We start from the raw sequence: 17,397 nt of genomic DNA, 5'->3' as shown, positions 1-17,397 counted from the left end.
GAACCCCACAAAAAACCTTTAGTGGCTGGTTACTTTTATTCAAAATTGGTCAAGCCCTAACTCTATAAATAGGCACCTATTCTCACCAAAAATTCATTCCAATTCTCTTACAAAAAATCACAAATACTCTAAACACTATTTCTCTCTAAAATTCTAACTTTGGCATCGGAGGTTCTTCGGCCAAAGCCCCCCCCATTCATCGTGGGCGCGTGAGGCTTTTGGCCTTAACCTAAGGTGCTAGTTGTTTTGTAGGTGCAAAATCGTCCAAGATCGAGGAGGAGAAAATTTGCATCCACAATAGTCACATGTTTTCCAAAGAAACATCTCACATTCTATAAATAGGGAAGCCCCCTATAATCACAAAAAAAAGAAAAAAAAGAAAAAAAAAAACTTTGCATTGTTTACATAATCATACATAGAGTGCACTAAATATTAGAGAGTCTCATTCAGTCCATATGAGAGAGTTTTCAACACAATCGTGGTTCATGGAGCCTTGTGATTTGGAGTGCTACTATTATAAGGACGTGGTCGTTGTATCTTGGGAGACATGCGCCGATCAACCATGAGCACCGTAGTGGGGCGTAAACTTGTCTTAAGGACAAAGTGTCCAACACTTGCCTCGACTGTATTTTCTAGGTTTTTCTAATCCATTATATCATGTTCATTTAATATTGGTTACTCATGTGCATGCATTATTGTGATATATAATTGCATGAGTTATTTCTTGATTTTCTATGTGATTTATTATAGCAATTAGACCCAATTTTTCCAACAATCTTAAAACAAGTTTAGGTTTGGTTGCTATAATTTTGTCATCAATTCCGAATTGGCATTACATAGGTGTTACTTCATAATTGTTGCTTGTTTTGCATGAATGGGTTTTTATGTTCATTTAACATTGGTTACTCATGTGCATGCATGATTGTGATATATAATAACATTGGTTAGTATTATCCAAATGCCATTTTGATTGATATGAAAATAACGCAGATAAAAAAAGAAACATTGGAATAGAAATAGATTTGACAAGTAAAGATGTAATCCAGTAAAATCTAAATAGATGAGACTATGCACATATTTATTTTAGCCTATAGTTACTTGTATGCAAAAACTCTCCTTAAATACATTAAATACATGCAAATAGTGTGATAACTAACGTGAAAACTAACAAATCCGATGAGTGATAAATTATTTTCATATAAAAATGAAATTGATAAGATAAATAGACATGAAAATACCTATGGAAAATTGAAGGGAAAACTGGGGATATTATGAATCAGTTGGTAGATTTAATTTCAGATCGGTTGCCGCACTTTGCCTTTCATCCACTTGCCTCATTCGCTTTCCTCTTTTTACTTGCTTTTGAATTAGCTGCAGGGCGACGGCGTTTGCTCATATGTTCCTTTGTACCACCTTTTCCATTTGCAACAATCTCTTCAAGTCCCGACCTTGTTGAGCTTGAGCTTGGTCTGCTTTGCTTGTGGCTATAGCAGCGGCAGAAACACTAACCTTTTCCGCTACATGACATGAACTAGAGCCCTCATCCCGCTGTTTGTGTCCAAGAACTAGTGTTGGCCAGCGTGGGATTACATACGGGAAGACAGTTCCTCCGGGCATAACATCACCATAACTAAACAGATCAGTTCTCCAAGCCTGCGTTAGGGTTTTCGCGCCAACGTTGTACATGAGGAGGTGCTGACAAAATTCTAGATACAAGATATCTTCATTATATAGGTCAAAACCGAGTACCCTTGTATAGTTGTCAACGTGGACCTTATACTTACAACTAAAATCCGTGATCGATGGGCATTGACGACGTACCCAGTTGAGGGGAACTATGTCTACTAAACACCAACGTTTGCTTCCCTTGTCTTCAAAGTAATCCCAAACACCCACACCATCATGGTAACAGTGTCCATTCTTAAAATGTCCAAAGGATTCGCACATCCGCATACTAAATCCTCTTCCAGTTCCAGCTTTACTGGCACCCAGGTGTACAAAGTCCGAAAGTGATATACATCTTCAGGTAAGTCAACGAATTTGACCTGATCATCTTCAGGCAAATCCATGACATTGGCCTTATCTTCAGGTAAATCAATGAAACGGCAATGAATAGTACTAGTAGCATTGATATTGCTGGAGTAGAGTTCCAGACCAATCAAGCCACAACTGCCCCCGAAGTACAACATTCCATCGTAACCAAACGCTGCACCCATTGAAAGCAAACTAGCAACATTAAATTCTCTTGGGGATGATACAACAGTTTCTGTCCACGTACGATTCTCGGAAGCAAAAATATGTACTTTAAATTGCTTGGAAGGATACACTGGAGATGGAGGAATAATTATTCGCACAACCCTGTAGCTGTATTCATTGTTAAGCACTCCCAGCTGATTGCCGGGATTGCAGATGAGTCCAACTTTTACGAGGTCGTAGCATTGAGGAGGGGGAGGAAGGGCATCCCATTGCTTGGTGTACGGATTGCAGATGTAGTAATTGTTAGTATGTAAGTTGTTGAGCTGATTAGTACACATTACAAGATTGTTATGTGTGTCATGTCTCAGCTCATAGGCTGAGCTATTGTGTAAAATTGTGGTGTGTTGATCAAGTCTCATAGGGCTTATCATTTGACAAGTGTTTTGATCTTAAGATAGGTTGTAATGGTTGGTTGAGATTGAATTAAGGTTATGTCTCTCTCTCTCTTCTTTGTCATCAGTTAAAAATGTCTCTTCGGGTTGTTATGCCCTGTATGAAATATACTGAGGAAGCTGAAAGGTTATGCTCTGTGTGTGTGCTCTCTCTGTGATTTCATCTTCTAAATCTTTCTAAATATCTCTCTCAAATCCTGTTAGACTTATTTTGTATAGTTGTGTTACTGGATTCCAACATGGCCTCAGAGCCGAGTTCGATCTAAACTTATGGGCGTTGTTTCTACGAGTGGGTGAGCTCGGATTCACAGCAAAAGCTTATTGCGGTGATTCGAGTATCTAATATGGCTGGATCTGGAGGAGGAGAACTCCGGGCACCAATTTTCAATGGTGAGAATTTTGATTTCTGGCAAATCAAAATGAAGACCATCTTTCGCTCGTATGAACTGTGGAATATGGTCGAGAGTGGGTACAGAGCTCCGGCGAAGGAGGAGGAACTCACAGAGGCGGAGAGGAAGCTGCTGCGTGAGAATGTAGTTAAGGATGCTAGGGCACTGGGTATTATTCAAGGAGCAGTTTCAGACCAAATTTTCCCGAGGATTGCAACTCAGGAAAGTGCGAAGGCTGCGTGGGACATTCTGAAACAAGAGTTCGTTGGTGATAAACAAGTAAGATCTGTGAAACTTCAAGGTCTTAGGCGAGATTTTGAATATACTCGCATGAATGATAGTGAATCTCTTTCTGTGTATATTGCTAAGTTGTTTGATCTGATTAATCAAATGAAGAGCTATGGTGAAGATCTGAGTAATCAGAGAGTTGTTCAGAAATTGTTAATCAGTTTACGTAAGTCCTATGATAGTATTGCAGCAGTGATAGAGAATACTAAGGATTTAGACACCATAGATGCACAGGATGTTGTAGCTATCTTAAAAGGTTATGAACAAAGGTTGGATAGACATGGAGAGAGTAGTATGGAGAAAGCATTTGCCAGTTTGAAATTTGTCCCGAGGTCTAATAAATTCAATGGTCAGCCAAACAGTAACAAATATCACAAGAATTTTAAGCCAAAAGAGAAACAATGGAGTAACAAGGGTGATTGGAGCAATAAGGGTGGATTCACTGTGAAGAATGAGGCAAACAATACTGGAGATAAGTGTAAATTCTGTGATAAACTTCACTATGGAGAGTGTTGGGTTAAAAACAAAGTCAAGTGTCACAAGTGTAACAAAATTGGGCATATTGCAAGGTATTGTAATATGAACAAGACTGTGCAGCATGTGAACTTTGCTAATCAGGTTGAAGAAACTGGAAATTTGTTTTATGCAAATCATTCTGGAGAAGTGAGGAAGATAAGTGATGAATGGTATATAGATAGTGGATGTAGTAACCATATGACATCCAGAGAAGATCTACTTGTTGATATTGACAGGAAAGTGAAAGCAAAAGTCCAAGTTGGCACTGTAGTTTTGGTTGAAGTTGAAGGGAAGGGAACACTGATCATTGAAACTGTAAAAGGTCGAAGATATATAAAAGAAGTTATGCTTGTACCTGGTCTTACAGAAAATTTGTTAAGTGTGGGACAAATGACTGAGCACGGTTACTTTCTTTTATTTGGAGATTATAAAGTGGATGTGTTCGATGATAGATCCTTACAAAACCTGGTGGTCAGTGTGAAACAGAGAGGAAATAGATGTTTTCCCTTAATCCTCAACACAAACAAGGAGCTTGCATTGAGGACAAATGTGCAGGAGTGTGTTAGAATGTGGCACAAGAGGTTCGGTCATCTAAATTTCAGAAGTCTCAAACTGTTACAGAGTCAAGAGATGGTTTTGGGGCTGCCTGAAATCCAAGACAGTGAAACTGTATGTCAAAGTTGTGCACTGGGGAAAAATCACAGGGAACCATTTCCCAAAGAATCAATGTGGAGAGCAAAGGAACCACTTGAACTAATACACTCGGATGTGTGTGGTCCTATGCAAACATCAAGTTTGAGTGGCAACCGATACTTTATTACCTTCATAGATGATTTTTCAAGAATGTGCTGGGTATATTTCTTGAAAAACAAATTAGAGGCTTTCTATGTGTTTAAGAAATTTAAAGCCATGGTTGAGCTTCAAAGTGGATATTATGTAAAGAAGCTAAGAACAGATAGAGGAGGAGAGTTCAATTCAAATGAGTTTGGAAAATTTTGTGAAGATTTGGGGATAGAAAGACAGCTCACAATTGCATACTCTCCACAGCAAAATGGAGTAGCAGAAAGGAAAAACAGGACAATTGTAGAGATGGCAAAGTGCATGATCTTTGAGAAAGAACTTCCCAACAATCTCTGGTGTGAAGCAGTAAACACATCTGTGTATCTGCTTAACAGGAGTCCTACAAAAGCAGTGAAGAATACTACACCTTTTGAGAAATTCAGTGGAAGAAAACCTGGGGTTAAACACTTGAAGGTGTTTGGTTCAGTTTGCTATTCTCTTATTCCAGGGAATCTAAGACACAAATTAGAAGAAACAAGTGTCATGGGTGTTTTCATTGGATATGGTACCTGTGAAAAGGGGTATAGGGTACTGAATCCTTTAACTCAAAAGGTCTTGTTATCTAGAGATGTAATTTTTGATGAACATGGTAGATGGGACTGGGAGAAACACAAAGTCAAGGAAGTCTGTATTCCTTTATCTGCAGTTGAGTCTTCAGAGTTGGATAAAATTGATGAGATGTCTGAATCTCATGAACAAGAAGGATCTGATGGGTCTCAAATTCAAGCTGGAAGTTCTCCAGCTACTGCTATTGGTGAATCAAGTAGCTCACAGGTCTCTGCTCAGTATGATGATACTCCACTGAGGTATAGGAACTTGAGTGAGATCTATGAGAGATGTCACTTATGTATTGTTGAACCTGAATCCTTTAATGAAGCTGCACAGGATGAAGCTTGGAAAAAGGCAATGAAGGATGAAATGAATATGATCGAAAAAAATCAGACATGGGAGTTGGTGAGAAGACCCTCAGATAAGCCTGTGATTGGGGTGAAATGGGTGTATAAAACAAAGCTGAATTTGGATGGAATAGTTCAAAAGAACAAGGCTAGACTTGTTGCAAAAGGCTATGCACAAAAGCCCGGAATTGATTTTAATGAGACTTTTGCACCTGTTGCAAGATTAGACACAGTTAGAACTCTAATTACACTGGCAGCAAAGAATAAATGGAAGTTATTTCAACTAGATGTGAAATCAGCTTTTCTGAATGGAGTATTAGAAGAGGAAGTATATGTTGAACAGCCAGATGGGTTTGTAGTGCAAGGAGAGGAAGAAAAGGTTTACAGATTACATAAAGCTTTGTATGGTCTAAAACAGGCACCTAGGGCCTGGTATGGTGAAATAGATTTATACCTTATGCTTTGTGGATTTAAGAAAAGCATCAGTGAGGCAACTCTGTACACCAAGTACAAGGGAGACACAGAATTGATCATAGTATCCATCTATGTTGATGATATTATATATACTGGAAATTGTCAAGAGTTAATGGATGTTTTCAAAGCTGAAATGATGTATAAGTATGAGATGACAGATCTTGGTCTTTTACACCATTTCCTTGGTATGGGGGTAATCCAAACTGAGGAATGTATCTTCATTCATCAGAGGAATTATGCTTTATCTCTTCTGAAGAAGTTCGGACTACAGAATTGCAAATCAGTGAGTACTCCTTTGGTTCCAAGTGATAAACTGAGAAGAGAAGATGGAAGTGGAAATGCAGATGAAGCTCAGTATAGACAGATTGTAGGTAGTCTGCTGTATCTCACAGCAACTAGACCTGATATAATGTATGCTGCTTGTCTCCTAGCTCGGTTTATGCATTGTCCCACTAACAAGCACTTTGGAACAGCAAAAAGAGTATTGAGATATGTTCAAGGAACTCTTGATTTTGGTTTGGAATACAAGAAAGGTGAAGGAACACTCTTAATGGGATACTGTGATAGTGACTAGAGTGGCTCAGAGGATGACATGAAAAGCACATCCGGGTATGCTTTTACTTTTGGAAATGGGATTTTCTCTTGGTCTTCAGTCAAGCAACAATGTGTTGCATTATCCACAGCCGAAGTAGAGTATATCAGTGCTTCTGAAGCAACAGCACAGGCTACTTGGTTGAGATTTGTTCTAGAGGATTTTGGTGAAATGCAAACTGTTGCAACACCAATGAATTGTGACAATACATCTGCCATTGCCATCACCAAGAATCCCATCTTTCATCAGAAGACTAAGCATATAAACCGAAGATATCACTTCATAAAGGAAGCATTACAGCAAGGAGTAATTGATTTGATTCACTGTCCTACAAAGGAGCAACTAGCAGATATCTTTACAAAAGCATTGGCAAGGGAGCAGTTCACTTACTTGAGAAATCTACTTGGAGTGAAATCAGTTCACAACTTAAAGGGGAATGTTAGTATGTAAGTTGTTGAGCTGATTAGTACACATTACAAGATTGTTATGTGTGTCATGTCTCAGCTCATAGGCTGAGCTATTGTGTAAAATTGTGGTGTGTTGATCAAGTCTCATAGGGCTTATCATTTGACAAGTGTTTTGATCTTAAGATAGGTTGTAATGGTTGGTTGAGATTGAATTGAGGTTATGTCTCTCTCTCTCTTCTTTGTCATCAGTTAAAAATGTCTCTTCGGGTTGTTATGCCCTGTATGAAATATACTGAGGAAGCTGAAAGGTTATGCTCTGTGTGTGTGCTCTCTCTGTGATTTCATCTTCTAAATCTTTCTAAATATCTCTCTCAAATCCTGTTAGACTTATTTTGTATAGTTGTGTTACTGGATTCCAACAGTAATCACGTTGAGAAAACATGGTTGCGCAGCATAAAAGTAGGTCGTTATATGATGCTAGCACAGTGGGTCCTGGTTCAAATTCATCGGTACTAGTGCTGACGACAGGAGGCCCTTGGAAACAAGGGAGGAAACTCAAAGAGAAGTTACGGAATTTTGTTGGGCCAAGAGGTTGCTCGGACGACATGGAAAAGAAATTGCTAGGGTTCTTTGGATTTGTGACGATCATGGTGCGCGTAGCGGGGGTCTGACTGTCGGTTTGGAGTTGGACACAAGAAAAGCGGCTAAGAAAATAAGGATTAAAAACGAGATTGTACCAACGTTTGGACACACACATGCATTGCACTACGGATTCGTAGGGGAGATGACCGAGGATTTCAACCAACACAGAATCATGGAGACCATCAAGATTCAACATGATTATTGATGTGCAGATTGTTGGATTGATTGATTGCAATTGGCGTTCTTGTAATTGGAACTTGTTTCATAAGGTACCGTTTGGTACGCAGACGGGACGGAACGGAACGGAACGGGACGGAACGGAACGGGACGGGACGGGACGAGACGGGACGGGACGGAACGGATGATGTAAATATTGAAAAAGATAAGGAGAAGTTTTGTCATAAAATGTTATAAATTTGTGTTTCACGGATGTGGAACGGGTCGTTCCAGGGGGAAGAGGTGGAACGAAAAATCAGCCAAATTTCGTCCCATGGGACAACCCGTTTCACAGTTTTTAGGCGCATCAAACGTGGGACGGAATGGCTCGTTCCGTTCCGTCCCGTCCCGTCCCACGTACCAAACGGTACCTAAGGGAACGGATTCAGTTTTCTATTTGGGTTTTAATAGAGAAATCCTTATTGGTTTAGGATAATATTAGGGTAAATTACATATTAGCCCCTCAGGTTTGAGTTCTATTACAACCCTATACAACATCTTTAAAACATTTCACTTTCATACCTCACGTACTATTTTATTTCAAAATAATACATCCATTACATTTTTCATCCATTAATCCGTTAAGTGTTGACGTGACTGTCATATTTGTGCCACATGGCAAAATTTTTTTTTTTAATTTAAAAAAAAAACCTGAATATTCTCAATTAAAAAAAAAAAAAAAAAACCAAAAACCAAAAACAAAAGTTGAACCCGCACCCCCCCAACTTGCAACCAGAAGAAGAAGAAGAAGAAGAGGAGAGGGAAAAAAAAACACCCATCATCTTCCATGACCCTCTTTCCTTGCAACCCACCCTTTTCTTCCCCCTTCCGTCTTCCCCAAACCCACCGTGCACCCATCCTCCACCTCCTCCTCCGCACCCACTACCTGCAACCCAGAAAAGAAAAAAAAAACCCATCTCCCTTTCCCTACAACCCAGATCCTGTCTTCCCCAATAAGTGTGGATTTAAGGCCGAGGGTGGATGCGCTGGGTTTTTTTTTTTTCCCTTCTTTCTAGGTTTGCAGGTTGGGCTCAGGTTGGGGGAGCGGAAGATGTAAAGATGGGTGTACGGAGGAGGTGGAGGATGGGTGCGCACAACGGATGGAAGATGATTTGGACGGGGGTTGCTGAGATATGGACTTCGCCGCCGCCCCGGGGAGGGGGTGTGGTTTTGGGGGGCATGTGGGATATCATATATACTAAAACTCAAACCCCCTGGTCACTGTGGATGACCAGTGTGTGGACGTTTTTGCCCCTCCGTTTTTCCTCTGTTTCTCTAGCTGTTTCCATCACGTTTCTGTACAGCGAAGTGTCGGATTTACCCTTTCTGGCCACGCGTCTCTCATCGCTTCACCTTCTGTTTCTCGACTCTTCTACTTCATTCCACGTTTTTCCATTTGTGTTCACTTCTCTCTGTCTCTCTCTCAAATCTCTGCTTCCGTCGCACTCGAACTCCTTCTGTCGCTCTTCTCTTTCTAAAATCCATCTAAAAAAATGTATAATGGGTATTGTTTCTCTCTGCAGGTTACTCGAAGAAGTCTGTGAGGGGTCAATAGGAGAAGGTGGATTGCGTTTCAAAGTGCAAAAAATACAGGGCATGCCTCTTTATGCGTTTCCAATCTTCCAAAAATCGTGTTCGTGGAGGCGATTTGAGACGGATTTGAAGCTCGGCTACAGAGATTTTATTCAATTTGGTGGATTTGGGTAAGAAACTAAGAAACCCTAATATTTTCTTTTGGTTTTAAGAGAACTAAGCAGATTTTTGCGTTTGGATTGATGGGAATCATTCGAGAAAAGATTCTTGGAATTCTTGATCGTTTGGTGAAATAAGCAGAATTTTTATTTGCCATCTTTATTTGTATTGTGAATCCGATGGGGGATGGCTATGAAATAAGCAGAATTTTTAATATTTGATGTGGTTCGGTTTTTGGTTTCAGAAATTTGTACCAATTTGGTTTCGATTGGAATTTCTGGGCTCATCTAATCCAACGTTTCCAGGTGAGAAAGTTGCTTAAATTTCGATTTTTATTAAACTCAGGTGAGCTTCTTCAGTTTTTTAGATTGATTTGAAGGAATTTCTTGCCCAGAAAAGCTAGGGTTTCCTGGTAAGTTTTTCAAGTCTTTCATCTTGGGGGTTTTGTTTTGTTCAAATATGGGGTTTTGTGATTTTGGATTTACAAATGGATTGAAATTTCGATTTCACCTCCCACTCGGAACCTGATACTCAGTCACCTTTAGAACAGCTTCCTTCTCTCTTTTTCTCCAACCATGGTTGCTGATCCACAGGGCATCAAGGTGAGTTTTATTTTGGCCATATTTTTTAGATTTTTTCTGTTTGGTAGCTTAGAAAATGTGATCCCATGTTTTAGTTTTGGTGTTTTTGTGATTTTCGATTCGTAGGTTTTTCAGATTTGATGGCGTTTGTTTCTGTGCTCAAGGTAAGCAATTTAAACTTCTGGGGTTATTCAATTCAAAGTTTTCAATTTATAATTTAGTTTAGTTTTTTATAATTGGAGTTCAGTTTGGTATTTCGTTTGCATTTTGATTATATTGAAATGTGAGTTTCTGTTTGGGTTTGATATTTTTCCTGTTATCGTGATTGAGTTGTGGTCTTAGAACTGAGTGTAAGAGACATGTATGTTTGGTATCCAACTAAGTTGGACAACCAAACCAATTGAAATAAAGTAGGATGTTTTTAATGATTTGAAGAACTGAGCTGCACTACATGACCATCTGCTGATAATGTATGACCTTCTTTTGATGCTTTCCAGTTCAATCAAAGCAAATTAGACAAAATCATGAATTAATTAAATGTGGTGTCTTCCTTTCTCCTCTGTTTCTTTTGCTGTTGGGTGAAAGTGAGCATGGGTATATGATAACCTATTTAAAAGGAAAGCTGGAGAGAGAGAGGGTAATAAAGTAGGTCTATACAGGGACCCAGAAGTCAAGGCATACTGACAGAGAAAAATACACAGATTGGTATGGTAAAAATGAAAAGAAAGTTTCCCCTTTCTTTTTATTAGTTTTAGGGTTGGGTCGAACCCAATAGAATATAGAAAATGAAGTGTTAAGGTGAGTTGATGTCAATTTTAGATATGTAATCGGTGCTTAATCAATTTTGAATACAGCATGTGGAACACTTTGAATTCAGGTTGTCTTTTTTTCCCTTTTTTCTTTCTATTTATTTAACTTCTGATTGGCTGCTTTATTTGTTTTTCCAGATTATATAATTTAATCTTCTCTAAAAACTTCTGTGTCGTCCACTGTCATCCGCTTCCGCTCCTTGACTTGCTTGATTTTTAGTTTTCGGACTCTGATTTTGTACATGTGTTAGCAATTGATTGCCTTCTTTTGGAAAAATGCTAATCGAAAACTGAATTTGGATTGTATGATTAGTGGTTTTTGTTCTTCATTTTACTGACATTTTGGTCCATTTTCCCCAATTCTCTCTCGCAGCAAAATCACCGCCACCACCCAACAAACCCATGAGCTGGAATTTCAATTACTGTGCATGAAGGGAGGTAAAGTTGTTATCTTTCTCTACAAAGTGTAGATTTTTTATTTCAGGTTTCATTTGTTTGTATTGGGTAACTTGAATTTTGCTTCAAATTGTAGTAATTGCCATGCAAATTTACATTTTTTGTGTGAAATTGGAGAGTTTCGGTTTTGAAAGTTATATTTGCAAATATGAAAAGAGCTTATATAAAAACATGGAGGAACTGTGTGTTTAATTATCATTAAACGCTACCTTTTAGCTATGTAATGTAGAGGCTGTTAAAAAGAAATTTTATATCATGTTTTAGTTTTGTTTCATTTTTTTATCTTCGGCCTTTGTTGTGTAAACTTGGTTGTGCCTTATTTCTTCTGCCTTTTTGTAACTTTTTTTTTCATATCTCAAATAAAATTTGTATTTCCTGATTTTGTTTGTCCAGTTCAGACGAGAACAGTGTTTTCATGTTCTCCCCAACATCAACAAGCGCTTTGTTTGTGCTGAGAAAGCACTACTCAACCCTTCTCTACCATTATGAACAGGTTCACCTTTTAGGCACAGGGTCCTTTATCTACCCCCACACAATCTTCTATATTTAATCTTTTGTAACATAATCTTTTATACCTTTCAAACATAATTTTTCATACGATTCTTAATCCCGCAGCAACGCGCGGGTAGCATTTTCTAGTGGGTTTCTAAACGAAGAAACAGAAACCCCGCAGACACGACGTGGCGTTTTTGATTTGGTGCGCCTTCTTCCTTGAGAGCGGAAGCTGCCTTTCACCTCCGCCCTGCAACTCAAGTTAGCAGCTAGATTTTGGTTACAGAAAGTGTTGGATTTTCACATTAATCCTCCAGGTAAGTCTTTCCAGGAATTACAAATTTGCAATTGTGTTTTTAATCCAATTTTTTTATTTGTTTGTACGAATTTTCGTTGCTTTGCAAGGAATTTTGAAGGAAAAATAAAAAAAATTAAAGACAACGGAATTGAAATTTGGAATATTAATCGGTCCATTTGAGTTTTTGAATTTTGAATTTATGGGGAAGGGGGGAATGGGATCGGGGTTCCAAGTTTTCTGGGTTCTTATTCTTTTCAAGGTTCAGGTTTGACAGCCACGTTGCATAAATGTGACAGCCACGTCAGCACTTAATGGATCAATGGATGAAAAATGTAACAGATGTATTATTTTGAAATAAAATAGTACATGAGGTATAAAAGTGAAATGTTTTAAAGATGTTGTATAAAGTTGTAATACATTTCAAACCTGAAGGGTTACTATGTAATTTACCCATAATATTATGATGTAAATAATCATGATGACTTAAATACCACAAACAAATGAAGTAACGAAGGAAAAGGAGACTATTAAACGTCTTCTTATTTGAAAAAGCATTCATGTCCTATGAACATGAGTGTGGCTTGAAAGCATTAAAAATTTAAAAGTGTTGAATCTACAAGTCACATTAAAAGTTCAAAGCATTCAGAATAAAAAAAGCTAGTCAGAATTTCACACAAAATCTTGCTAAGCAAGAATTGTTTAGTTTTCGGGTCCATGATTAGTTGTCCCAAGGCTATTGGAAAATATAGTCTCAGATGATTAAATTGTTTTTTCAATTGGAGTTGTTTGCCCAATTGGAGTTTAGTTTTTGGATTGAAGAAGGATTCATAACTAGATTCCAATCATTATTAGTATTCCTTATTGAAGAAGACCTTTATAATGTCTATATAAGAGGAAAGGGATCCTCTCCGGATCCCTCCACCAAATCCACCCAATCAATCAGTCCGGACCTTTGAAATTTGATCAAACGGCTACAAATAGGAGGCTCCTTTAAAATGTGTAGTAACTTTAGCCGTTGAATTAAATTTCAAGGGCCTGGATTAGGTGGAAAGGATCAAAGATGATCCTTTTCCTATATAAAGGGCTTATGGTACTAGTTTCGTTACCTGGGAAATCGAGCAATGCACTAGAGTTCAGTTGTTTCAATCAAAATCCCTTCGAACCACGCAAACTATTTCGATGAAAAAGCCTACTGGTACTATAGAAACTAATGTCTAAAGGATACATACATATGTACAGCTACTGAACCATTTATGAATCGAATAGAAAGCTATAAGTAGCAGACCTGTTCTTCGTACAGGAATACATGGTATGGCAAACATCACAGAAATTCGAAACAAAACTAAAAGATTGCAACTTTGAATGCTAATGATAATACAATTAGAGCAGCAAAAACTTTTAGACGCACAACTAATTCATGGCAAAATACAAAAGGCGGTGAAATTAAAAAGAAAACAAAATGAGAGAGGGAGAATAAATTGGTTGCGGAGTCGCCATCCATGAAATTCAAACTTAAAACCTCTTACTTACAACTAGATCGTAGTGCCAAAAGTAGGACTAAGTTGAAGAAGAAAAGTGTAATTTTAGTCTTTGTGTCATAGCTAGTAATCTCATAAAAAGGGGAAAATAGGGTGGGTTTTTTCGGTTCGGGTACAAAGTTCCCCATCAAAGTTCAATTTCACTCTTTAGCCACAAACCCATTTTAAGGATCGATCACGATAGCAACACAAAAAACACTACTGAATCTTCCTCAACAAACCAACCAATTGAATCTTCAAATTTACAACACAATTAGATCAATAACTTGAGCTGTAAATGCATACATAATCCTTTCTTACTTTCTCACTAGCTAATACTAGAAACAAAATCCAATAGTCAACAATTTATTAGAGAACAACAATTGATACGACTATTTTAGGTAAACACAATTGAAGAAACAAAATAATTCACAGCAAAAACCAAGTTACTACTGTTAAAGCAAATCCCCAACAGTTTATCAGAAATTCACAATCTATACAACCAATTCAGGGAAAGATTGAATTTCAACAAAATTTGATTTAGTGATAGCATCAAGAAACAGAAAGACAACCAAGTAAACAATTTATCAGAAATCAACACAACACATTCTATAAACCAAATCCTCAACGATTTATCAGAAATTCACAATCTATACAACGAATTCAGGAAAACAAGATTGAATCTTAACAAAAGTTAATTTAGTAATGGTATGAAGAAACAAAAACTATACTACTGTTCTGTAGACTCGTGCTGAAAAGACAATTAGCTAGCCTAGCAGAACGGTACTAACAATAGAAGGAAAGTATACTATTGTTCTTGCAGACTTGTGCCGAAAAGACAATCAACTAGCCCAGCAAAACGGTATTAACAACAGAAGGAAAGTATACTACTGTTCTTGGAGGCTTGTGCCGAAATGACAATCAGCTAGCCCAGCAGAACGATATTAACAACAGAAGGAAAGTAGTATCTAGCACGATTCGTCCCACGTTTGGTACGCCTAAAACAGGTGGAACGCGCTGTTCCACGGGATGAGTTTTGGGTGAATTTTCATTCCGCCTCATCCCCTAGAACGATTCGTTCCACATCTGTGGAACACAAAATTATAACATCTCCGTCTCCTTCTTCCTCCTTGTTTCAATCCGAGGGCATCTTTGCTCCCTCTCTGTTCCGTCCCGTCCCGTCTGCATACCAAACGATACCTTACGTAATGTTATTTTTACACAAAATTGAGGCTAGTGGGCTTCTATTTGTCAATTCGTTGATGTGATTCTCGATTTTTTTTACTTTAGCAGGTGTTAGCCACTGCCCAGAACGGAAGCGAAATTGAGATCGCGTAAAAACAGCTAGTTTGTTTTCTTCGTTACTGTATTTTTGGTCGGAACTCTTTATATTAGTTAAGTTGGTACTGTATAATATGTTAATTGAGCCTAAATTCTGACAATTGTTTTAAAAAATTTCAATTTCTGAAACACATGTGCAATGCACGTCTCTCCCCCCATCCCCAAATTCAAAATATTTAAATAGATACTTTAGGGTCTGTTCGGTATTTGATTTGGATCCAATGTTTTTAACTCAAAAACAAGTTTTGAGTCACAAATTTAAAGTCTTTGTTTGGTAGTGGATTTGAATACAATTCTCAAAACCACTACTCAAAAATATCTGAAAACAAGGGCTATTGGTTGAAAACACAAAAAGTGTGTTTTTAGACCTTTTAATTTATGGATTATCATTCCCCTTCTCTCTCTCCCTCTCTCTCCTCTCTCTCATTCGATGTACTCCCTTCCCTCTTGCCTCTTCAATCCTCTTTTCTCTATTGCATTTCCAATCCCTTCCCGCTTATATCCACCATAGCCACCACCTCTATCCTTCTGCCTCCAGCCAAGACAATTCGATCTCTCCCGCCTCTTCAATCTTATCTCTTCTCACTTGCATCCACCATAGCCACCACATCTTCCATATGGTCGTTGGATCTCAGGTTTGAGACTGCTAACATGATTAGCCTCTGTCAGCGCAAGTTTGGAGTTGGTATAGCCAAAGGAGTCGCCGCTAGGGAAGTGAGGGATGCGGTGGTCAGGTAATTGCTTGGGCTGGGCGTTTGACTTTTTCTGTTTGTATTAGTTTTGAGAAATTGCATACCAAACAAGGTTTTGAATTTAAAATTTTTAAATCAAAACATGTGTTTTTAGAAAAAATTAAAATTTTGAATTTCGTTTTCAAGTCAGATGCCAATCAGGCCATTAATATCTCTCTCAACTCACTCTCACTCTACTTTTACTCCCTCTCTGCGCTCCTCTCTCTAATTTCTCTCTCTAAGGGCTGGTTTGGTATTGCTGTGCTTTGAAAAAAAGCTGCTGTGAGAATAAGCGGCTGTGCTGTGAATCAGCAGAGTGTTTGGTAAACTTTTTTGTAAAAGTGCTTTTGAAAAAAAAAGCAGTCTGATAGTGGGTTTTTTCATTAAAGGAGCATTGTAGCTCCGTGTGCTTTGAAAAAAAGCCAGTTTTCCAAAGCTGCAAATAGCAGCTTCAGCTTTTTCCTTTGATTTCAGCTTATTCTCGCAGCAGCTTCCAAAATAAGCCATTTTTTTTCAGTTTACCAAACACCTAAAACCCTTACAGCTTTTTTTCATGGGTATTTTTTTTTAAGCACCTCACTCCCAAACCACCCCTAACTCATTCTACTTTTCCTCCCTCGCTCGCTTGTTTTCCAGTACACCATTTTCAAAAGAGAAAACATGACCCAGCCCTGGTCTTCTTTAGAAGACGTAAAATTGAGTAGTCTTCGTTTGAAATTTCCAGGTAACTTTTACGGGACGATCTCGAGATTCTTTGCCGTTCGCACAGAGAGGAGATTTGTCAAAGGATTCGTGAACTCGACAATTCTGACCCAGACACATTGGTTTGGCCAATCTTGTTTAAAACCAATGGAGAGGTAAATTTCAGTCTTTATTTTACATATTAGGGGTTTGATTTTCAAATTTTTAATATTTCTTATTCTGGGTGGGTTTTGTTTTCAGGAAACAGTGGAGGGTTCTGTTCAAGGACAACCACTGAAGATAGAAGCCTGCGAGGAAGTACACCGGAAAGAAGATGTTTCTGGTAAGTTTTTATTTCTGTTTGTAAATCTTGTTTTTTATTTTATTTATAATTTTCTTTTTATTTGTATTTTTTTTTAATTTAGGGATCTTGATAAAATTTTGTAAATTCTCTTTCTTTAGTTTAATTTTCCAAAGCCCCAACAGAAATTCACAATTAAAGGTTGAGATTCAATCTTGATTCATTGAATTGGTGGTATAGATTGTGAATTTCTGTTGGGGCTTTGGATTTGCTTTAACAGTAGTAACTTGGTTTCTGGTGTAAATTATTTTGTTTCTTCAATTGTGTTTACCTAAAATAGTCGTATCAATTGTTGTTCTATGATAAATTGTTGAGTATTGGATTTGCTTTTGGATTTTGTTTATAGTATTAGCTAGTGAGAAAGTAAGAGAGGATTATGTATGCATTTACAGCTCAAGTTATTGATCTAATTGTGTTGTAAATTTGAAGATTCAATTGGTTGGTTTGTTGAGGAAGATTCAATAATGCTATTTGTGTTGTTATCGTGATCGATCCTTAGAATGTGTTTGTGGCTAAAGAGTGAAAGGATA

At 37.9% G+C, this 17,397-nt stretch overlaps 1 long non-coding RNA gene across 8 annotated transcripts; it reads left to right on the top strand.

Moving 5' to 3' along the window:
* Window positions 1-9,312: 9,312 nt before the first annotated feature.
* LOC103422005 (uncharacterized) lies at window positions 9,313-17,355 on the top strand. Of its 8 annotated transcripts, none has more exons than XR_011572501.1 (8): window positions 9,313-9,611; window positions 9,845-10,012; window positions 10,151-10,202; window positions 10,308-10,345; window positions 11,364-11,428; window positions 11,840-11,939; window positions 12,062-12,255; window positions 15,047-15,223. It is a non-coding gene; the product is annotated as an uncharacterized lncRNA (long non-coding RNA). The 8 variants fall into 8 exon arrangements; XR_011572499.1 differs by having other exon boundaries at window positions 9,317-9,611; window positions 10,136-10,202; XR_011572502.1 differs by having other exon boundaries at window positions 9,342-9,611; window positions 10,146-10,202.
* The last annotated feature ends 42 nt before the right edge of the window (window positions 17,356-17,397 follow it).

This window comes from Malus domestica, chromosome 10 (assembly GCF_042453785.1).
Source record: "Malus domestica chromosome 10, GDT2T_hap1".
Lineage (NCBI taxonomy): Eukaryota > Viridiplantae > Streptophyta > Magnoliopsida > Rosales > Rosaceae > Malus > Malus domestica.
The sequence above is the reverse complement of the archived record's forward strand: the minus strand, read 5'-3'. Positions and strand labels throughout refer to the sequence as shown.